Source organism: Papaver somniferum, unplaced genomic scaffold (assembly GCF_003573695.1).
Source record: "Papaver somniferum cultivar HN1 unplaced genomic scaffold, ASM357369v1 unplaced-scaffold_33, whole genome shotgun sequence".
Classification (NCBI taxonomy): Eukaryota; Viridiplantae; Streptophyta; class Magnoliopsida; order Ranunculales; family Papaveraceae; genus Papaver; species Papaver somniferum.
Window position 1 is genome coordinate 4,567,487 of NW_020644373.1, and position 25,169 is coordinate 4,592,655.

Below are 25,169 nucleotides of genomic sequence, written 5' to 3' on the forward strand. Positions count from 1 at the left end.
AAAATTAAATAATACATAACAATAATAATAATTTGGTCTGCCAATAATGAACGACGACGAGCAATGTCTACATCCAGAGACTCCACCACCAGGCGACTGTCGCTGACTTGTGTGTCAACCAAGTGCAAATCTTAATCAGCCTCGTGAACTCGCTTAATAATAGCCTGAATGATCTTATCCTCGGCCCCAGCCCCTCGGGAAAGTGACAGGGTGTCCTCATGTTCATCGTAGTTTCTACGCGTTTTGTCTCGGTGGAACAAACGAAGAGTCCATAACATTCCCGCTTCCTCAGAACAAGCAGACGATCTAGTTCGTCCTCAATATAATGATGATGTACAAGCGAATTGGTCGCTGTTAAGATCAAAGTGTGACCAAGGAGTGGCCGCATCGCTAGGTTGGAAATCCAGAGGCGACAATCTGAAATAGCCCGGTCTATTGTATCCACCATCGCCAGGGAATCTGCATACAACTGATTAGCCGTGCCATGTGCGGTAGCGGCATCATTTAGAGCGCGTTGAGTCTCTGGAAACACACGACCCGCTGGTTATGTGTCTAGCTCGGTTTGATAAGTTTCATACACCTCCCTAAACTTAGTATTCGCGCCATGTCTATTAGTAATTCTCCGCTCCCGTAGCGCTTCAAATTCAGCCTTCACGAGCAGCAGACGCTTCAGTTCATCATGCTTGAACATCACAGAAGTTAATGCAGGAATAGGCGCTAAGACTAGCACATACTCGTGGAGAGAGTCAACCATGCGATTCGAGTAGCCCACAAAAGGAAGACGGAAGAAGAAATCAAGGAATACGATGAGAAGGTACCAGTTGTGCATATATATATATATGTATATATATATGAGAGAGAGACACCATTCACGAGGCAGTAACCGAAGATCTTATCCATGCACAAAGAAATACGTATGTTGACTCGATCATATGAGTATGACTATAAGGTTATCTTACGACTAACCTCATAGTCAGGGGACTAATATTGATACATGAAAAATAATTCCCCTTAACCAGGTTAGGGTGCCCCAAAGAGGGGAAAGACCATATATGGGACATGGAGACTTGGGGACTAAGGCCCAAGTCCACCAAAGAAGTATCCATGAGGTGGAAGGGACAATGGAGGAATTAACAAGGAAGAAGGAGGTTACATTAGAAAAGGGATGTCATTAGTAGTAATTAAGGAGGTTTAGGACATATGGCAAGATGTCATGAAAAGAAGGGGATTTTGGAAAGTCTATATAAGGAAGGACAAAGTACAATAGAAAGGCAACTCTCCCTCATACTATTCTAAGAAAAGTGAGGTCATCTTGGTACACTAGGACGGGTAGAACCCAACGAGAATTCCGCTATTAACAGTTGCCAATATCTATGTGTACTTACAATAATTGTTATTCCAAACTCTAGTTATCCTTCGTAAAACACAAGAATAAATTCTCATAAGAAGTTTCCTAGAAAAAACAAAATAACTCTAAAAACAAAAAAACAATCACAAGCTAAGTCAAAGTTCACGCTCGGAAGCTTCATGGGTTTCAAGAACTTTGAGCTTGTGATTGACATCTTCAACCGTTTCTTCAGAGATGGTATTCTCATTGAGAATATCCTTAACATGTGTCTTCATGATAGCAAGTTCAGAATTAACCTTTTTCAACTCAGTTCGTAACACATCAAGACCCTTCATGGTGTCAACAAGCTGCAACTTTGCTTCCTCAAAGTGTCTAATGAAATCAAGAACCACTTCAGCAGAAATCTCTTAATCATCCTCAATGTCTGAATAAGTATCAGGTGATTGAGAATAGAGACCGTCAACTTCTATAAGAGTTCTTTTCTTCATCCCTTTGGACTCGAAACCAATACCTTTATCAAGAAAACCTCTTGCAAAATCACAGGTGCGAGAAGGTGAAGACATTCTTGACAGAAAAGAAAATATCCTTGAGTACGCGTACGTGACTCAATAGGTTTGGTATTTAAATGGTTTCTTAGGGACGATAAACTTTAGGGTTTATAAAGATAGTTCGTGACAAGTAAATGGGTACCCGTACGAACACAACCCGAACCCAAACGAGAAACAAAAACTAAAACCATAATATAACCTTTTACAAGGTAAACATGGACACAAAATTTTTTCTATGTGAAGATATTCATTCACAAATTTTGGCTCAATAAATTTTATATTTCTACAGAAAGAGACAAATTTAGAGCACAAAAGTAGCAGGCAACTTAGTTGCACCAAAGACTTTTCAAGAAATAAATATCGAAGAGTTTCACGAGACACAAACAATACTTAGGTAAAGCTTAACTGTAGACAATAGTTTAGCTATGGACGATAAGAAAATAGCTCAACTAAGCAGAATGCATTTTACCAAAAGTATACCTGATCTTATCTCACTCAACCAAGATTTTTGCGAGTGAGATTTCAACCTTGTAATTAATTCGCACAAGTATGAGCCCTATGCTCATTAAATGAATGATGTTCACGGTTGAGTCTCTTTTTCCTTCCAATTATAGGAGAGAATCCCTTTTGATGTGAAAATTTATCATAAAACCCGTTGTCATCAAAATATGAGACTAAGTTCGAGTCCTTACCAGAATAAGTTTGTATGGAGGATTTTGACAGCCTGTTGATAAGATCCTTGTATCCTTCAATTATCATATTAAGGTTGTCCTTCATATATCCACTATTACTTCAATCAATAGGTACCTTTTCCACATCTTGAACATCATCCTTCACATTCGGTTGAGAAGAACCTTTATGAAATCTCTTTGAACGATTTGTATTAATGCTACAATTGGTTCGAACGTTCAATGAGAAAATTGAACTGATTTTCCTGGAATAATTCACAAGGTGAGTACTAAAACCAATAGGTTTAGATATCGAATGTCAGTTACACCTTTGAGAATTAAATATAAGGTATGCTGAAGTCGACCAAAGTAATGGTCATTCAGCTTCAGTTTGCTCTTATGTTGAGAATGTCCTTTTGAATTACAGAAAAAACATACTTTCTGAAAAGGCGAGGGTACCCAAATATACCTCAAGATAAAACTTTTTCTACCTATAAGTCCTTTCTCCGAAACTGATTGTCTATGGACTGAGTAGAGACAATGCAACTAATCGGTTCACACTTCGTGTGATCGTCTATGGATACGAGATCGAGACAATACAACATGAAGTATGTTTACTTGATAAAAAGGTTCAGACTTAACCTAACATAATAGGATTGCTTATCAAGTAAATATGAATTAACGTTTGTGTAATTTACTTTAGTTATAATCAAACAATTATAATGCGGAAAATAAAAGTAAATGACAGATCAAGGTTTTTTTAAAAAGGAAACTGCAAATGCAGAAAAACCCCGGGACCTTGTCCAGAATTGAATACTCTCAGGATTAAGCCGCCACAAAAAATTAAATCAACTTCGTATAGTTGAGACCAAGCAACTAAACCTATAGTTCACCTAGTTCCGTCTGAATTCCCAAGCCTCCAACTTATGAATAAGTCACGTACTTGGAACAATTCCTTTGGTTCGTATTCCAAACAGTAAAGAAACAAAAAATATATTTGGTATCAACTCTCTTCAACCAAGTGATGTGAGTTCGACAAAGGCTCTTTTGTTTATCTCAATAAACTCCTTCGTCAGGTTCTTAGATCCATCTTATGTTCAACTACTAAAGGTAATTGTTAAGATTTTACAATCAATATTTTTAATCACAAAGAATTGTATTGATGCCGATCTACACAACTAATCAATCCAATCTACCACAAGGATAAACCGATTGTAGTTGGAACCTCTAAACCGAAACAAGTACTGTGCACACCAAAGATTATGAACCCCAAATCAGAAATCGTCAATATCATCTTTGTCTTCAAATCTTCTTAGATCTTCAATAAACACCTGCACACGACAACTTGAATCTCTTGTGATCAATCACGCACATAACGAAGTCTGTTAACAATGAATTATCACAAGATCGTCTTTAGAACTAAAAACAGTCTAAAGATCCCTGTCGAAACTTCGATCTAGTTTGAGTGAATCTTATATCAGAAGAGAAGATTCTCAAGCATAAACAAACTAGGTGCAATCAAATTTCAACCACCGTTAATCAATCAAATCAACCGAAAACACAAGATAAACCGTAATTATCTAGTTTCCCACCAACGGTACTAATAGAGATTCTCAATCCCAAAGAAGACTTTAAACTAAGCGACCATAAGAGATTTCACCTAATTAGGTTACTCTCCTCTCCGAATAGGCGACTACACCAGTAACAACACAACTGAGGAAGTTTGCTGTCACGAAGGATTAGTTTGCTAAAAATGCAAACTTCAAGTATTTATAGACAACGAAGTTCGGATACCAAGGAATTTCCAAAACCGAAAATATTCTCAAGATATGCAATATATTCCAAATTCGGTTTCCATAATTCCTGGAAATGCTATGTCTAAAATAATGACCGAAAATCTCTTTGGAAAATCTTTAACTAGTAAATGCACATTACTAATTCTCGTTTTCCTAAAGTAAAATTAAAAACCTTAAATAAAAGATTCTTAACTTATTTATATTTCGATCCTGGGATTTTCTTCCTTTAGCTATTAAGGAATAACTTTGAACAATAAAAGATAAACATTACTGTACGTGTTCAAAGTATGTCGACATCCTTACTTTGTAAGTTGCCTTTCATATTTACAACCTTGAAACTGATTTTCCATACTTCCAAACAATTTTAGAATTGGTTCATCTGACTTTCAAGAACTATGTGATTGATCAAGAACACTCAATCATAAATCATGGGTTTAACGGTTCTACCAAAACAAGTTTCGGTTCTACCTCCATGTGAGTACTGTGCATAGTCACAGTAGCTTTCTAAAATTCGGTTGACTAGGTACTAGGATCGTTTCCCCACATATGTATGGTATCTAACTTATATGTTGCACATGTCCATAGGATCATCTCCCCTTTGCCTAAAAACGTGTTGCACATGTCCATAGGATCGGTTCCCCTTTCTGCTAAAAACTTGATGCACCTCATACAAGGATCGATTCCTCTTTGTGATGTGTTGCACCTCTTACTAGGATCGGTTCCCCTTTACCCAGAGTCGGTCATACACAAATCACAAACTCGATCATACCATATCATGTGATTACTTAATTAAGATACGCTTCACTAATAAAAGTCATACCAATACATAAGTCAGGACTTTGTAAATAGTTTTACCAAGAACATAAAAAAGTCATGAGCGGTTATACTAAATCACACATATTGGTTGTTCACAAGATATGCAATGAATAACAATACCAATAACGCCTGGCGATTTCCTTTTTGATTCATAAACAAGTTTATGAACTTACTTCCTTAAAACACATCTAAAACATTGTTTCCTAGGATGAAATCCTCACCTCATACCCATACATAATCACAATAGCATTTAAACGATTATGTCTATGCCTTATCTTCAAAGTTTACTGGTTAAGAAATAAACCTCGTATTATATTCCTTAATACTATGTCTATTTAGAGTGTTCATGCTTCGCAGTTTTGTTTTCAATATGCACGACTTGAAAGATACCGTTTATGGGTAAAAACTGTTTCTGCTGGTTTTGGTAAATGTTGGTGTGTGGATGAGAAACAAATCTAAACCTAAAACAAGTGCACTGCACGGGAGTACTTTAGATTCGAGAGATCAATCTGTACAATCCTGGCCTAAACCAAGAAATGGTCGTTCCAGTCTTGCTTCGATCACAAAGTGAAGGAGAAGGTTTGGTCTTAGGGACGGAAGCGAAGAAGGTGTTTAGACCAGAATGGTCAATTATGAAGGTGTGGCTATTTTATGACTTTGTATCAGAATTTGGAACTGGCTTGCGGAATGAAAGCTATCAGTTCTTTGGTGTTTTTCTGGATACTGTGTTGTTGTTCTAACCAAAACTTGTTCTTTGGTCGAAATAGGTAAAACCTATTTATACAAGTTATATTGAACGCACCCTGATCTCGTAGAAAGTGGGAGTGATTGAGTAATGGAGAAGTGGGATTATCTGTAAATGCCAGAGACCACGTTCCCAACATGGAGGAAACTGGTTAGTTTACACCCACTACTTCTTACCGCCACTAACTACCCTGCTTTCTGACACTTTCTTATAATTGGCGTGTTGCACTCAGCATGCTGTAAACCGCCAGACCAATACCCTGATGAGCATCCCCCAGTTTGTGACATGTTTGATATCTCGAGTGTTTTCATGGAAAACATGTAGCAGGTTGCTATGTGTGGCAAGTCAAAGTCAGGAGACTTGCCGCAGGAGAATAGCACATGATGATATTTTGTTTGTCTTAGTTGGTCGCCCAAAACTCGCCACAGACCTGACAATTCTGTGGTGAATTCGGATGGCTGAGATCGTAACTCATGAGAAAGGGCGGCCATTGATTATGGCCACATTCTGTTGGCACCTGATGGTAGCACAGTGGCGTCATTGGCACATGCCAATGATGTAGTGGCATATAGCGGCATGCCAGTGACATAGTGGCGCCTGCCGTAGCCATGGCAGCTATTTTGGCATATTGGTGTTAGACACAAATATGGCTCTGGCAACATTGGCCCTGTTTCTATAACAAACTTAAGGCCTTGGGATAATTACTTGACTTAGTTGGCATGGAAACTTTATCTAAATTAGGGTTTGGCATATCGAAACCCTAATTAGCGCACCAATCGCACGTCGCAATAACAGCATGATGTGGCATGGCTGCGGCATGGTGGCGCTTTATGCAATCGGTTCCATGGCCACATTAAAGGAACCATGGCAGGACATAATATGGGAATAACCACAGGCGCAAGGATGGAGACGGGTGGTTATAGAATAGCGCCGTTTTTAGGATTTGGCGGGTCCCACATGGCTCATGGCATGTTGTAGGGCCAAAGTAGCGTAATTGGGCCACGACTGGAAATTAGGGGTTCGACTAATACCACTAAGGAAGAGCCGTTTAGAATACCCTAATTGGAATATGTTATGACGTTTGGCCACGAGCAAGAAGTGGGTTTGCATGTTTGGCGCGCTATTTATGGCATGTTGACACGATCGGCATGCTACTGCGACAAAGTGGCACGTTTGGCATGTTTGACATGTTCGGCATGCTACTGTGGAAAAGTGGCACGTTTGGCATGTTTGGCATGCCAATTAGCATATTGGCGCGGCATGGCATGTTTAGCATGTCACTAGCATGCCGGAGTGGAATGACACGTTTGGCATGCCAATTAGCATGTTGGCGCGGCTTTTGGAAAGCCAATTTGGCATTGTGACCATCTGGCGCAACTTTACCTCTTTTAATACTGTGAAAGGTTTAGAGCGACCTAATTGGTCGATTAAAAAGAGGGTCCGGCCAAGCATGGGCGTGGCCACACTTCCAATGTGCGTATGGAGGATTTAAAGCGACCTGATTGGTCGATGGGAAATAGGGTCGGCAAGTATGGGCCCAACCACAAATCATGTGCGTGTGGCGGATTTAAGGAGACCTAATTGGTCGACGGGAAATAGGGGACGGTCGAGCAGCATGGGGTGTGGCCACTTGCAAGTTGCGCCGGCTGGCTTATGGCGTGGCCACACCTCCCTTTATTGCTGCTCCTATTCCGCGGCTCCTTTTATTCCTTGTTTTCTGATTGTGGGTAGGATTTTGCACCTACTAATCCATGGTGGATTAATTTCCTAGTTCGTTTAGTCTTAATTTCGACAGGCGAGGTCTAATATATTGCGCAGGGCGCAAAACCCTAATTTTTGAAAATTGGTCAGGGTAATATCTGAATCTTGTGAATTATCACAAAATTGATTGAATTCTATGTGTTGACACAGAGTTCTTTAAGTTTTATTGCCATAGAGCAGTATGCTTTCCGATTGAGTACTTTTATGCAAGGACCTTAACCTTGATACTTGGAAATTCGTGCTACTCTGCTGCGAGTGAACTCAAATTTTCATGCCATATCAACATTAAGGGTTCAGCCGGGGGAACATAACACATAAAGCATTCAAAAAAACTTATATTAATTTAATAATACCTGAAAAGTGCCGAAACTTACAAAATATCCGTGATTGTTGCTATATGCACCATTCTGGATAAATTTCATGAGAAAATATTGAGTTGCTCAATAAATGCGCCAGTGAAGAGGTTGAACACTCATCACTTTTACATGGCTATGTCTCTTTGCAGAGTGACGACCTATTAAATGCGAGGTTTTACAATCTTAACCCTGAACTAAAAACCACCATCAACATTACACTACACCAAATTCCCGGATTCGTAATGGCAATTCGTAACGGCTTTGTGGCCGTTACAAAATTGCCGTTACAAATGGCCGTTACAAAATATTCGGAATAGGCATGATCCGTCACTAAGTTTTTAAAAATTCGTAACAGAGATCAGCCGTTACGAAATTTTTTATAGGCGTGCCAGCCACACGCTTGGTCACACCTGGGTCGTAACACTTGAAATTTGTGTGTGTCATTCACACGCGTACTACTGTGTTTCCACCCAAGATGAGTAACACTAGAGTATATTTCCACCTATGCGAGTGCCATTTACATGCGTGATTCTTTTTATCCCATACCTTTGTGAGAATCGACAGATCGATTTTTCATTTCCCATTTCTCTTTTCTCCTTTTCTGCTCCTGCCTCCAAACCCTAGTGAAACTTCATCTTCATCTTCAATAATCGACAGCCAAGAAACATCACAGAAAGCTCTCAATCATCTTCAGTCATCGAATTTTCTTCTCGTGTTTCATTTCTTTTCTCTCTCTTTTATCATCGTTTTCTTGATTTTAGGGTTTTTCATCGTCTGTTAATCTAGTTTTGGATTTTGATTTCATAGATATGTACAAGTATTTCATCATCTGTAGGGTTTTAGTTTTTTCGATTTGTCATGTATGTTGATTTGAAGATGATTTGGTATCATTGAAGGAAGAAGAAGATAACTCATCGACCCAATTAGGTTTTTTACACCATACAAATCGAGAGAAAAAGGCTTCAATAAAAATCATGGATCGTCAAAATTGGTAAGTTCTTCCAACCCACACATCATTTTTCAGTTTATTTCACATCTATGTTTTCAAATTTTAGTTTAATCGCAATATTGAAATTTAGGGTTTTTGTAAAACTGATTTCAGGGTTTTGAGAATTAGGGATTTTGTTTAAAACATGAAATCTATTGGAATTAAACCAACAGAATTAGGTGCGGTTAGTTTAATTTTAGTTTGTCTCTGTTTTATCTTTCTGGGTTTTAGTTATCAATTGAAAATTTGGTTTTTCTGTTGATTGTAGGAGCTGTAGAAGCTTCAGGGGGAGGTGGTTATGTAGGGGGTTGAGTAGATTCTGAAGCAGAGGCTATGAAGATGAATCTGACGAATCAAAATCAGAAAAGTGAATGATTAAGATGATGAAGAAGATGAGATTAGTGAGGTTTGTTCTTTGAAACCTTCAAGAGTAATATTTCATTATTCCTTTGAAGTCATCTAGAATTATTAACATTTGTTCTCTAGATGTCCTGCTTAAGTTTGGGGCTTATACAGCAGTGAGAGGAATGGCGCGTAAGGATTTTATTCTCTTCTTTTGATTTGGCATCAGTTCTGTAGCTTTGACATATATGTTTACGTGTGACTCCCTTATCCACTTCGAATTCTATGATTACCTTTAAAAAGAAGTGCTGCTGAAGAGGTTTTCCGTAACTAATGTACGTGTCTACATATTTTAGGATGGCTCTTTAGGAGAGGAATGACCAGAACTTTATTCATTCGGTTCTCGGATTTATATTGCTGTTTTGAATGTTTATGCTGCTTTGCGAGTATTTCTTTCGCTGCTTCTTAAGTATCCGGCTTCTTTCACTTTGTCAAAAAGAACTAATTAGTCCTCCTTTCAGTTCTCCAAGAGGATTTATGAGGTTTTTTTTTCTTCCCGATTGACCTTTTAGATCATAGTTGTACAAGAACTTCCAGGAAAGACTTGCTTGTGCATGTTTATTGAGACTGTTGTTTTTCAGAAGCGATATTTGTGCATCATGGCCTGTTCGAGAGGATGAGTAACTATTTGAGGTAACCACTAACCCAAATGTGCATATACTCCAATACTTTTGTGTCCACGATTCGTTGGCTTGTTCTATCTGATATATGTGTGTTGTCCATGATTAATACATACAGTCAAAACCTTAATGTAATGATATTATGCTCAGTTCTGTAGTGACGTAAAGGAATATCATTGAGATGTTAACACATCATGATAATATAATGAATTAGTGTGTAACATTCTTTTATACTGCTTGACTCTCTCCAACACTAAGGCATTGTGGAACATAGATACATGTACCAAGTTGCCCTTGCCGAGACTTGTGATCCCTAAACACTTGGATACTTCCCCGTTTCTAACAAATCCCTTGTTCCACATGCAGCGTGTTCTTGATGCTCTTTTGCCCTTAGTTATTTGAGGTACTTGTGCCATTCCTTGAGCATTTGGTTGTGGAAAGACAGTCATCAGTCAAGCTCGTTCTAAGGTGGGTTTCCCCTTGATTTAGGTGTTCTAGTTGTTGGAAACTCTGATCTGATTTATTGTTATGAAGCATAGTTTCTCTGTTTATATGCGCAGTACTCTAATTCAGAGACTGGTTTACGTTGGTTGTGGAGAAAGAGGAAATGAGATGGCTGATGTGTGTATACTTTTGTACTTCCAAATATACCCAAGTTTGTATTCAAGTTCTGTTGTAACATTTTTATTACTTAATAATTCAGGTTGTTATGGATTTCCCTCATCTGACTATGACATTAGTTTGTGGCCAACTCTTGTAGCTAACACATCTAACTTGCCTGTGGTTGCTCAAGAGTCCTCTATTTTATACAGGTAGTTTCTTGGCTCTGCTTATATAGTTTTGCTTATCATCATATTATTCATTTTATAACCTATCTTGACTTTATCTGATTTCTTTTTTCTGTTTTGTTTCGTAAATGCTTTGAATAAAGAACTTACTTTAACAAGAAGTGGCGCATAAATAGAACACCTTCCGCATTGTGCTTTTCTTAAATTGCATGAAGTGCAAACTCTACCTTTTAGATAGTGTTATAGATGATTATGTGGGATCTGGTTATTATCTGTTTGTAATGCTATTATATGATATTCCATTCTGGTCATAGCTACAGATGGTTGTCATAAATGTGCAAGTGATTTGCTTTATATATTAAAAAACTAATTATGGCGATTCCAGGAGTCACAGTTGCTGAATACTTCCGAGATATGGGTTCTTACAAAGTTATTATGATGGATGATCTTACATCTCGATGGGTAGAGGCTTTACATTAAACTTCAGGTCTGATAATCACATCTCTTGGTTATATGTGTTAAACTTGCGACCTATTATTCATCATATTCATATTCTTCTGATCCTTTCGCTATTCTTAGAATTATTGTACTTCAGTTTTACATGTTTATGAATTTGATATTCAACTCTGCTTCATCAGACCCTTCCGTCCTTTTTTGTTTTCTGTTTGCTATTTGTGATGTTGATTCTCATAACTGCTAAATATCCGGGTTTATTAGGGTTGAAATTTACATGGTGCCCTGATGCATTTCAAAATGATGTACTGATCGTTGAAAAAAATATTATATGCAATCTCATAATGGTCAATCTCAACCTCTTGAACTCTAAAATCTCAACAGTCTTTGCTTTTTTATTCGTTTCTCCTGCAACCCTTTTCTTCTTTGCTTAGAGACTTAACATATGTTATGTTTTATGTCAAGAAGACTCCCCTAATGAAGCTCTTCGGATGTATGATGATGCTTGCCCCATCCTTGAAGAACATGAAAAGGAGAAAATCGCATTTGATCTATATCGTGTTGTTGCCAGTGTTTATATACAGTAAGAAATGTGGTGTTTATGTTATCTCTTTTTTATTGTCCTGTATGTGACTGTTATATGCTATCTCTAACCAACTGAATTTGGTTTATGCTGTTGCGTTTGCCGAATTTTCTTATTTAACAACATCTCTGCTAAAATCATTGTTAATAGTGTTTTGTGTCTGCAGATGCAGTACTGCGTAGCTGCTTATTTCTTGAAAGAGAGAGCTCCTGCAAGAGAAGTGTCCATGGATTGAAGATGCGTAGCTGCTGTCTCTTTGGATTCCATTCGCTTCACTGATTCTGTTTCAAATGCAGCAGTCTGCGGCATGAGAAGCCTGTTATGTGAGTCATGTTTCTGTGCATGTTAGTCTGCGACATGAGAAAATTTAGAAATAGGTTAGGAACCTAGGAAGTTTTTTAAGTTTCTGTGAGCTGCATTTTGGAACTTGGTGAGTTTCTATGTATTCCCCTTAGAAATTTGATACTTGACAAAAAAAAAAAATTGGTACTTCGAAAAATTTCAGTTCTTTTTTGATATGAGTTGATTGAAGATATTATTATTGAATATGAATGACGAAGGATTGAAAGGTGTATCCAGGATGTTTGGGATTCCGTGTTATTTCCGGCAGAAAATGAAATGCCAGTCAGCCTTGACCTGGTCAAAATTAGTCAATGTTGACCAGGTCAAAGTTGACTGGCAGTAATTTTTTTCTATTACGAAAATATTCGTAACGGCTTAAAGGTGTTACGACTGTCAGAACACAAAATTCCGTAACGGCTTTCGCCTGTTACGACTCGCCACGTAGTAACGGCTTATTACAAACGCCGTTATAACCCAAAATTCGTAACGGCCCCGTTGCAGTTACAAAAATATGTCACCCCTTTTTGAAACAGGCTAGAGCCGTTACAACCCGTTTTAGTAACGGCTGATTTCTGTTACTAATCCCAGAATTTGGTGTAGTGTTAAGTCCCCTGTAGCACGTAACAATAACATTGTTGTGGGGTAAGCATGAAATGGTGACAGACAAGCGATAAAAGGCCAAGCTAGAGTAAGTAAATATTACCAGGAAAGTGGCTGCATCATATCCTCAGGATGTGTTTTTTCCATGGCTTCAAGCTGGAAAAACGCATCTGTCCTTTGACTATCTAGCCGTTTCCTTCCGGTCTTCCTTAGGTTTTCGATGAGAAACGTTACCCGGTCAGGGTTGAATCCTTGGCTATCGGATAATTCCCTTTGGGGTTGTTCGACATCCGTTTCTTCTTAGGGTTTCCTCAATATATATGCAGGTGAAACTAGATTGTTCCTCTCAGTTCAGAATAAAGATTCTTCTTGTTGAATTCATATCTCTTCATTATGTCGAACAAAAGTGAATCATCCTCGAGCCAGCCGGATTCTCAGTCAAGCGCAGGCAGCTCGCTTCCAGAGTATGATTCTAATTACCTCCTGATTTTGAAGTGATAATTCTTCTTTTCCTCATAACATCGCTGCTTCTTTTTTTTTTAGAGTGGCAAACTCCTGGGTCTTGTGACAACTCCCCCATCGGGATCATCCGAGTCAAGAAGATCATTCCGGTATGCTTTTCACTGAAAAATAAATATTTTCTTGCCACCATCAGTAGTTAACAAAGAGAGATTTTCTTTTGTGTAGAAGTACCCAGTTGGAACATGCGTAACCGTGGTTGATGACGACGATCTGGCCACATCTCTTCCTTCAAACTCGAATACGCCAACTGCTGCAGACCTGGAAAATGCTTATTTAGGTATTTCTTGCTACGAATATCCCAATGCAGGTTTTCCGTTCAATATCCACATGAAGTGTTTATCTTCTAGCTACCCAAGTGTAGGTAGATTCTTAGTGCGGAAGGAGTTCGTGGCTTTGTACATGAAAATATGGAGAAGATACGACCACATTGCAAACATGAACGTGGTGCAGCATTGCTCGTCTGCGTTGGTCACCACAGTGAACTGCCTTCTGCCCATGATTGTTGAAATGGAAGGCACATCCATTCGCGACGTCATTGAAGCAACTGTGGAAAAGTGGGAAAACATGGTATCTACCTGCGAATCCCTAGAGTTTAACGTAAGCTGGTTGCGACACCGTCTTGACATTGTTAAAGTTGATCGAGCCGGCATCTTTGCCAACGTTGTTCCTGCTACAAAGGCCATTTTGGAAGAGGAAAAGGCTCTGACTGCTGAATCTCAAAAGGTGGAACATGCAATCCGAGATTTGAAGAGCAGGACTGAAAGGTACAAAACATGCTGAAGATGATGCTTTCAAGAAACTACAACTTATTGGATGGTCTTTTCTGAGTTGTTGCTTTGAATGTGCAGCCATGAGAATGTCTGATTTTTCTTTTGGGTTCTGAACATTTTCTTTTTGAATTGTATTGGTTTTTTGGAAAAAGCAAATAGAATTTTCATTAATACATTCTGATTAAATGAAATTTTGATAACTTGAATACGAGGGAAACGGAAAAATGCTTGACTGGCCGTGTCGTGAAACGACGAGAGATGGAGTGATGGTCACGCGTAGTATGCCTTGAGCCATTTTCCATTGATGACCGCTTCCAATTTTCCTCCATCTTCTTTGAAAATCTTGTGGTACCTACTGTTATATGCTTTGGTAACCACATAAGTTCCTTTTCATTTTGGAGAGAATTTTGGTGCAGACATGTCTTGTTGAATGTGCTTAGCAGTCTTCAATACCAGATCTCCTGTTTGAAAAATTTGAGGTTTTACGGCCTTATCGTATGCTCTGGAAACCCTATTTCTGTATACCTGAGCATGTTCTTCCGCCTTAGTTCTTTTGGAGTCCAGAGTATCTAGTTCTGTTATTCTGGCACTTGACGCTTCGGCTTCATCCCATTGAACTCCACTTGCTGCTGTAATTCTGGCCGAAGAAATTTTAATCTCTGCTGAGAGAACTGCATCCGCGCCATAGAAAAGTGAATAGGGGGAGACGCCTGTGGAGTTTCTAGGTGTCGCTCGATATGCCCATAGTGCTATAGGAAAATTGTGCCATGTCCGTGGATTATCATGCACTGTTCGACTGAGAATTCGAATTAAAGTTTTGTGGGTACTCTCAGCTTGCCCATTCCCTTGGGTATATTAAGGAGTAGAGAAGACTTGCTTAATGTCGTATTCTTCGAGTAACTCTTATACTTGCTTGTTGGCGAAGGGAGTGCCATTATTAGTAATGATGTGCTTAGGCACGCCAAAACGACAAATGATGTATTCCTTAATAAATGCTGCAATTGTCGCTCTAGTAGCTCCTCACATAGGAATGGCTTCAACCCATTTAGTAAAATACTCCGTTGCGGTTATGATATATTCATGCTGCTTTGACGATGGCGGGTTAATCTTCCCAATGATGTCAAGTCCCCAGCTGTAAAATGGACACGAACTACTCACCGAGTTCAGGGGAGTAGAAGGTGCATGGATGAGGCTTCCGTAAATTTGGCACTCGTGACACCTTTGAACAAACGCCGTTGCATCATCTTCCATAGTAGGCCAGTAATATTTCTCGTGTATCTGGAGGAATAGTTTCTTCTTCCCTTGGTGTTCACCTCCATGCGTCTCTTTCAACATGATTGGGATTTCCAACTTTCCCAAACATCGTAACAGATTACCTCCAAAGATTTTATGGTACAGAGTTCCTTCATGAAACACAAATCTTTTGGCTCTTTGCTTCATATTGGCTGCGTCCTTCTTCTTCGCAGGGAGTACACCATCACGGAGGTAATTGATGTATGGATCTCTCCAGTCCCCAGCATGGCCAATGTTAAAGACCTCCAATTTATGTGGCGGTGCTTGACAGTTGTGGCAAGACCCTTGGAGTAATCGAGATTGAGTCTCCATATCTGGCCAACAGTAGCCAAGGCGCTGAAGGCGACGATAAAGAGCCACCACCAACGTTTGTCCAAAAATTTCGCCATGAACATGGTTAAGTTGTAGCTGTGCTTCTTCGTCTCCAAGACATCTTGATAGGGAGCCATCCAGGTTTCGGTGATATAACACTCCGTGAAGCATGAAGAAATTTTGTAGGGTTTTGATACTATTCTTTCCTTAGGAGATCGAACTGTTAAGCTCTTGGATAATCGGGTTCCTCCAATCATTGGCTTCAGTATCCTTAGACTGCAAAATCCACGTCGACGCTACGTTCCGTCTCTTCGCCACTAAAGTTTCTTCTAAACCTTCGAACTGCAGCTTCGAGGCTAATATGGCTAGGCAATCGGCGTGTTTGTTGTTGCTTCGACCGACATGAGTTATGGTCGCACCAGCCAAATAATTCAATAACTTTTGTGCCTCAGACCTATATGGCACTAGTGTTACCTCTTTTAATGCATAAACTCCATTCATTTGGTTAACCAGTAATTTAGAGTCTCCTCTCACTTCCAGGTGCGTAGCGCCTGCTTGTTTGGACAGTGACAACCCTATGAGAAAAGCCTCATATTCCGCTGAATTATTGGTGCATTGAAAGTCCAGCTTGAAGGAATGCGAAAAGACTTCACCAGCTGGAGACACCAGAACTACACCTGCTCCTCCAGTATTATTGCTAGGGGTGGCGGAGCCATCGAAATAGAGTAGCCACGCTTCTTCTTTGACAAAAGAGATTTCCGAAAATTCCCCGGGAAAATCTTCATGTAGTGCGGTGGTTCCTTCTCCCGGGAAAGATGCTAGTAAATCCGCGACTGCTTGTCCTTTGATAGCCCTTGGGGAAGCGCATGTTATATCTAGCTCCGAAATTTGGAGGAGACATTTGTCTGGCCTCCCTATCAAGGCCGGTTTTGAAAGCAAAAATTTCATAGGATCATCTAGCACCACTTTGTTTGACAGCAAATAATGCCTAAACTTCTGAATGGAGTGAATTAGGGCTAAGCACGCTTTTTTTGCTTTGGGATATCTAAGTTCAGCATCCCTCAAAGTTTGAATGAAGTAGTATATAGGATGTTTAATTCCTTCATCATCTTCTTGGGCAAGGAGAGCTCCAATGACAACATCACTGAAAGTAGTGTAGAAGCACAATGGCCTTCCTTGTACATGATATCTCATGACGGCTGGGGATGACAATATTTTTTGGATCTTCCGAAACGCCTCTTGCTGTGGTGCGGTCCAGACGAAACTTGCTCCCTTCTTCAGTAAAGGGGTGAATGAAGCAATAAGCTGGGCTAAAACAGGTATAAAACGCCGAATGTAGTTTACCTTTCCCATGAAGCTCTGGAGTTCTTTCACAAGCAATTACTTACGTGTGACATTCAACCTGATTGCAAAACTCTACTAAGATAGTCATCGTACTTGTTGCAACGTTTATCACAACACTCGCATACTGAAGTCACATGGATATATAAGAAAATGAAAATGGAAAAGTGAAGTGTGCAAATGTTGACTTAAGTGAAAGATATTACCCACAATACTTGTATGAATGTCGTCAAAGGATATATATTTATAGCGCACTAGTTGAGAGAAGAACCCATTTAACTCGACCACATGATTAGATACTCTAAGCGCATGTTTCTTTTCAGCAAGTATGTGATAGTTGCCTTGGATCCTGCACTCCGTGCTTGCTTAGGCGACGGAGACAGGGACAACGTTTCACACATACTGCTATCAAAGTGTCAAGAACCTCATCAATAGTCTTTTTGACTTGTTATATAATGATGATATGGTTTTTGTTTTCATCGACTATGATTATCCGCGATTCCGGACCTATCATTTATTAGTGTCGATAAATGAAGAGGAGCCTTATTTATATATAATTTTATTTTTTCGTTTTCTATTTTTTTCGGCTCACTCTTTACTCTTTACGAGTGTAAGACTATTGTCTTATGGGGATTGTAAATACTCAACCAATGATTACCTTGTTACAACATCCTCGGTAGTATCAGGATCCCATCAAATCACTTTAGAGAAACATATAACTGCAAAAATAAAAAGAAAGTGATTCAGTAATGATTAATTGCGAGAATGACTCTTTCAAATGACTACCGTAGCTTAGTTTCGCATTCAATTATGAACGTCTATATTTAAGGATTGAAATAAATGGAACTTAATCTATAACTTGAAGAACTGTTTCAACCTTAAAAGGTTTAGAGTGTCATCCTAAATAAATCAATATTTAACTCCAAAAAATGAAGTCTCAAGAATGCAAGAAATCAAAGAATATGATTTTTTTATATGAATATGCAAATAGTATATACTAAATGCTCTCCCACACTTAAACTCAACATTGTCCTCAATGTTCAAAACCGAAAATTCTGATTTCTGACATAACGGCCCTTAAAAACTCGAAAACTGTACCAATGGGTAGGGAACTAGGAAAAAAATCCTAAATGAAAGTTGTTCTTCCATGTCTTTTATATAAGGTGTCAAAAGGGCACAGTGTTTCGATAAAAGGTATGACTTTGATGGCCTCCGGACTGACTGACATGCAATCTGAAAAAGTTCTGTCAAAAATACCGAAACTCAAATGTCCAGGCCTATCGCTCCAACTTAACAGACTCCGAATTCAGATTTTCTTTTTGAAAAGAAATATGAGTCTGTCCTTTTTAAAATTTTGGGTCAACCACTCAAATCGGACTCCATATGAAGTCTCGAGACCTATTTTCGTAACAAGTGCGCAGTCAGAATTTTCTGACAAGAATTCGTCAAAACTTTCATTATAGATATAGGACTTTGTAAAATCTAAGATGGGATTGCAAAATATGATATTCAATACTAAGAAAACTAAAAACAAAAGGGATAGAGACACAAAACCGATGGGTTGCCTCCCATTTAGCGCTTAGTTTAATGTCCTCAGCCTGACTTGGCATTCCAATTATGCTACTCCTCCAGAGGGAGTAAATCTTCAAGTCTCATCACCTCTACATTCTCCTTAGAGAAGTTTTCATAATAAGGCTTTAATCTATGGCCATTGACTTTGAAACCGATGGATCAATCAATGATAATCAACAACCAAAGGTTGGATTACTCTAATTGATGATCTAACACACAACTTGTATTATTTCAATTATAAAGACAAAACAATATAATGCGGAAAATGAAATAACACAGACACCAGAAATTTTGTTAACGAGGAAACCACAAATGCAGAAAAACCAGGAGACCTGGTCCAGATTGAACACACACTGTATTAAGCCTCTACAGACACTAGCCTACTCCATGCTAACTTCGGACTGGACTGTAGTTGAACCCCAATCAATCTCCCACTGATCCAAGGTACAGTTATGCTCCTACGCCTTTGATCCCAGCAGGATATTGCGCACTTGATTCCCTTAGATGATCTCACCCACAACTAAGAGTTGCTACGATCCAAAATCGCAGGCTTTGACAATAAAAAAATCTATCTCACACAGACAAGTCTATCAAAGGATCAATCTGTCTCCCACAGATAAACCCTAAAGGTTTTGTTCCGTCTTTTGATAATAATCAAGGTGAACAGGAACCAATTGATAATCCGGTCTTATATTCCCGAAGAACAGCCTAGAGTTATCAATCACCTCACAATAATCTTAATCGTATGGTAGCGAAACAAGATGTTGCGGAATCACAAACAATGAGACGAAGATGTTTGTGATTACTTGTTATATCTTGCCTATCGGAGATATCAATCTCAAGCCAATCAATCTGATTGTACTCGTACGATAGAAGATGCAAGATCAGATCACACAACTACGATAAAAGTAGTATCGGTCTGGCTTCAAATCCCAATGAAGACTTTAAGTCGTTAACCTAGGTTTAGAAGAAGAATACCAAATATTAAAGGAGAATCGACTCTAGTATGCAAACTAGTATCACACGTAAGGTGTGGGGATTAGTTTGGCACAATACTAGATGTCTCCTTTATATAATCTTTCAAATCAGGGTCTGCAATCAATGTTAGCTTAGTAACAAAGCATTCAATATTCACCGTTAGATGAAAACCTGATTTAGATTCAAGCTAATATTTCTCAACCGTTAGATCAAAAACTTAGCTTGTTACACACACTTGACAATGCACGCTTCTAGGTTTGTTAACCGTACCCAAACGTATGCACTTGTTGGTTCAACAATAATTAACCAAAAGGTTAGCCATATGAGCATTTCATATCAACCATGATCTTCTTCACCATAACTAGTTCAAATGACTTCAAATGAACTAGTTAGAGAGTTGTTCGATTGCAAGGAAATCTTATGTACTACACAAGGCACAATTAAAACAAAGATGATTTGATTCACTTGAATCGGTTCATGAAATTTTATAGCCACGGTTTGCAAACTGCATTCCTTAGTCTTTTTAAGTTTAAGTTCAGAAATCATCTTCAGATATATAACCTTCTCAAGCTCGCAGACTAGGTTCGCAGACTTAAGTTACCGAGCAGAGTTTACAAACTCCAGCAGAAATTCTCGGGTATGAGAACTTCGCCGGTTCGCGGACTGGGTTCGTGGACTGAGTTTGCGGACTTATCTTCACACAAGTAGTTTGTCAACTCTAGCAGAAATTCTCGGGTTTGAGAACTTCGGCAGTTCGCGGACTTGGCTCACACCATTCTTCTGGTTATCTTGATCAACAAAGTTCGCAAACTTTGGTTCAAGGAATAGGACTTATACATAAATGTGTTTCCACAATAATGCTTATGTACGCCATTGGTTATGTAATATAAACTCTCATTTCAATCATTGAAACATTCTTAGAGGACGTTATATAGTTGTTACACCATTTCTCATCAAAGCAATTTTCAAGATGATTGAAACATATCATGACTTTCGTCACATGGTAAAGATAAACTTGATCAAAAAGAAAAGCTTACCAACACATATTTCGAGATATAGATATGCGAGGTGTACTCGGCTCGAGATATCAAATGTGTATAATCCAAGTCTATATATATAGCATACGACTTCTTATCTCAAAGAGTAGGAGATAGAGTAGATAGAATTTTGAGTGATAGATAAGTTCAAGTCTTCACATACCTTTTTATCGAGAATTTCCACCGGTTCCTTGAGTAGTTCTTCTCTTGTATGATGAATCACCATGGAGTCCTTGAGCTCAACTACACTTTCTATCCTAGACCGAGACTTATCTATAATAGACTAGAAATCAAGACTTATTGTTTTGATCACTAACATTGACAAACATGCTTCAGATAGCAACGCATGCGAGTTCGACCGAGCAATGCTCTAACAATCTCCCCCTTTGTCAATTTTAGTGACAAAACTATCAATACATATGGAATACAAAAAATATAAAGAAACTTTAGTATCTCCTATTCCACATGTCTAATCTTCAACAGTCCTCGAAATTTTCGTCATTTCCAAGTACTCCAATGATCCCAAAGGTTGTAAGTTTAGCATCACCAATGTTGAAGATCCATATCTATAACAATGAGAAAACATAGTTCTCGATCATTGTTATATAGTGTCATAGTATTATTACACAGTGTCAAAGTTCAATTGTATCACAACTTCAACAATAATACTATGGTGATATGTATCACTCCCTCTTAGTCAATACTCCATCTCACATGGAAACCACTCCCCCTTACATAATGATCCGGAAACCATATGTATTTGTAGTATGAACTACATATTAATTCTCCCCCTTTTTGTCAATAAAATTGGCAAAGGTACAAGAACAAGATCATAATGAAATTTTCGAGAGAGACATTTCATGGCAAAAGGAAAAAAATACATACCAACTAATTTAGATGCAATCATAAAGCCGAAGCTAAATGCATTCATCAAGGAGTTTAAAGATACAAGATAACCCCTCTAATATTCCACAGCCGCACACCCCTTAAGATATGACCATTAAGCACAAGTTCAAAAGAACTCTCCCCCATTTGATGTCATTCCCGAAAGAACAACAAGAGCGACCTTAATTTCAAAAGAAAAGAAGGATTTTATTGGACACCAAAAACCATGAGAATGATTTTCTATATCCAAAAAACTCAATCAAATTAATCACAAGTAAACCCATGATTAATTTAATCGGAATACGCAATCGAATTAAACACAAGAGGTGATCAATTCAATTGATTATGCTCAACATAACAGAACTTATGGAGACACGAAAGTACTCAACTAGATTAATTACAAGAGAACCCATAATTAATCTAATTGGAATACACAACCAAACTAATCACAAAAGTAATCAATTTAATATTCATTTGTTTTGCTCAACATAAGAAAACTTACGGAGCAATAACTAAATAACCAAACAAGATGATTAATTTAGTTCAATATGCTCGACATAACATATCTCACGGAACACCAACTAAGCTAATAAATCAACTTGGTTGTATAGTGCTCAACATAAGATGCGTTACGGAGCCTCACAGTAATACATAAAAATATGGATCAGGGATAATCAATACTGCGGAATACACAAGGATTCATTTTTATCTTCAATCACTATTTTCATAACGACAATTAATAGACATAATCCTTAGGAACAAAATATTTTAACCTATCTTCCATCAAATGTTTGACAATATAGGCTCAACTTTTGTATTTGTAAAAAGTCTATTCATTCTTTTACGAGTACATGAATACCGATCACAAACGACTTTACTTTTGACAGAGTATGTGACAAACATAGTTCACGGACGTAAACACCAATATCCCATAACAAATTGCAATAATCAAATCATAAAGATTAATACTGCAAAAACGTCATCCTCCAAATATTTTTAGAATTTAATACCAATAAACCTAAAAAAGATAAGAAGATGAAAAATAATAGCTATGTGTAGTCGCAATAATTGCTATTCAAGCACTAGTTATTCTTCCAACTAAGTCAAAAAGAAGATATACTAGGCAACTAAAAAGCAACAAGCCAAAGAAAAACAGACTCCAGCGCTATGCGCGGACACAAACTAAGATCATATGGACTGTTCAGGATCCTCACGAGTCATAGAGTCTTTGAGCTTGTGATTGACAGCAACCTATGAATCTTTAGAGAGGATATCCTTGTTTGGAGGATCTTTTGCATGATTTTTCATGAGACTAAGGTCAGGATTAACCTTTTTCAACTCAGATTTTACCATATCAAACACTTCTTTGCATCAACAAGTTGTTGAATGTCCAGAACCATATCAGTTGGAATCTTTTCCCCAATATCTGAGTAGGAATTATGAGATTAAGGAAAAGATCCTTCGACTTAAACAAAGGTTCATTTCTTTTTATCAAACTCGAAATACACCGCATTATCAATGAAGTCTTCAGGTAAATCCCAAGAACATGAAGAAGAAGCCATTGATAATAGGAAGCCTAGAGTGAGATATCTCAACTCGATAGGAAGGGTATATAAACGATTTTGAAAGGACTTAGGGTTTTACAAGATCAGTTTGTGTGGACACCCAGGACAGTGTGTGTACCCAGAGATAGAAGGGTTCACATAACCCTAAACAAGAAATCTAGTTGTGAAAACAGACAACACAATACTTAGAAGAAAGGCTAAACCACATGGTTTAGTTAGCGTAAATACTAATGTAAAGTTATTTGTAACTGACAATCCTTCTAAGGACGATAAGAAATTAGCTAGATAATCAGAGACACTTTACCAAAAGTATACCTACCCAAATCTCACTCACTAGGATTTTTGTAGGCGCGACTTCAACCTTGTGATTAATTAACACAAGTATGAGCCTTTGGCTCATTAAATGAATGTTGATTATGATAATCCCCTTTTTTGCGAGACTTTGGAGGAAAACCATTATAATGTGAAAACTTATCATAGAACCTACTAATATAAACATAATGTAGATTCTTACCTGAGGGAATTAGACTGGAGGGAATTGACAACCTGTTGATGATCTCTTCATAATCCCTTATAATCATTCTTAGTATGTCTTCCGAGTTTCCTTCTTTTGGTATCTTTTTCACATCAAGACTATCATTATCTCCCTTTTTATCATAAGAAGATTCATGAGTTCTTCTTTGATGGAATGGTTTAGAGAGACTGTTTCGCTTTTGAACATTTGAGGAACCTATAGGAAAATTTCTCTTTTGTTCGATATGTCCTTTTGAATCACAAAATGGACATACTTTCTGATCATTGAAATGCTTAGAGGGAACAGTCTTAAAACCATCGTTGGGAGGCCTCTTCCTTCCTCGTGATGTAAACATTCCTCGATTAGAGGAAACAATCACATTTTCTATAACAGGAAGAGATTTTGAATTTACTTCTGGACTAGAAATTTTTCCAGTTGAGTCAGAAATTGTTGGTATATCGAACTCTTTGAAACATTCTTGAGTAGAGAGTTTACTCAAAAGAGGTTCAGTTTCTAAATCACCCTCAACAAGTTCTTTTTCATGAGGGTTCTGTGAGGAATAGACAGGGGTGTTTTCCTCATACAGAATTTTTAGAAGAGAGTCACGTTTATTTACTATACCAACAAGAACATTGACTTTGTGTTTTAACCGAATGATATTACCAGCCAGGATTCTAACAACTTTCAGAATCACTTCACTCTCCTTGGATGTATTCCTTTCAACATCGGAGTCAGCCTCGTTGGTAAGGTAGTCAGGTAACACTTGTCAATGTATGTCTGTTTCCTTGGAACACTGGGTTCTTCTATGTTCGATATTGACATCTCTTTCTCTTTAATAGATCCTATGGAAACAAAATTTTTATTTCTGGTGACGCGTTTATTAGAGATAGTACTCTTGTCCATAGAGTCAGATCGCTACAAACACAGACTTGTAAGGTCTTAAAGGTGTTTTCCTGCTCTGATCCAATTGAAAAGGCGGGGGTCTAATAACACCACCCAATATTTCGCTTAGCAATCTGTATGGACAAACTCAAATATACTTTTAAGAGAATCAACAAGACTCAATCAATTAAAAGTATATCAACGAGTTTATATCTCTCTCTTGATTTGATTTACACAAGCAATAACTGCGAGTTCTAATCAAATACAAGGAATAACTTGGGTGGTACTAAAGACCAACATCCAAGGATCAATCAATGACAATCAACAACCAAAGGTTGGATTACTCTAATTGATGATCTAACGCACAACCTGTATTATTTCAATTATAAAGATAAAACAATATAATGCGGAAAATGAAATAACACAGACACCAGAAATTTTGTTAAGGAGGAAACCGCTAATGCAGAAAAACCCCGGGACTAGTCCATATTGAACACACAATGTATTAAGCCGCTACAGACACTAGCCTACTCCAAGCTAACTTCGGACTGGACTGTAGTTGAACCCCAATCAATCTCCCACTGATCATAGGTACATTTATGCTCATACGCCTCTGATCCCAGCAGGATATTGCGCACTTGATTCCCTTAGCTGATCTCACCCACAACTAAGAGTTGCTACGAT

General features: G+C 38.2%; 1 long non-coding RNA gene across 12 annotated transcripts; it reads left to right on the forward strand.

Moving 5' to 3' along the window:
• Positions 1-8,621: 8,621 nt before the first annotated feature.
• LOC113341990 lies at positions 8,622-12,489 on the forward strand. Of its 12 annotated transcripts, XR_003356320.1 has the most exons (9): positions 8,622-9,029; positions 9,295-9,432; positions 9,513-9,560; positions 9,725-10,061; positions 10,415-10,516; positions 10,609-10,860; positions 11,222-11,323; positions 11,758-11,872; positions 12,039-12,489. It is a non-coding gene; the product is annotated as an uncharacterized LOC113341990 (long non-coding RNA). The 12 variants fall into 12 exon arrangements; XR_003356314.1 differs by having other exon boundaries at positions 9,295-10,061; positions 10,609-10,703; positions 10,809-10,860; XR_003356318.1 differs by having other exon boundaries at positions 9,295-10,061; positions 10,609-10,703; positions 10,842-10,860.
• Positions 12,490-25,169: the final 12,680 nt, after the last annotated feature.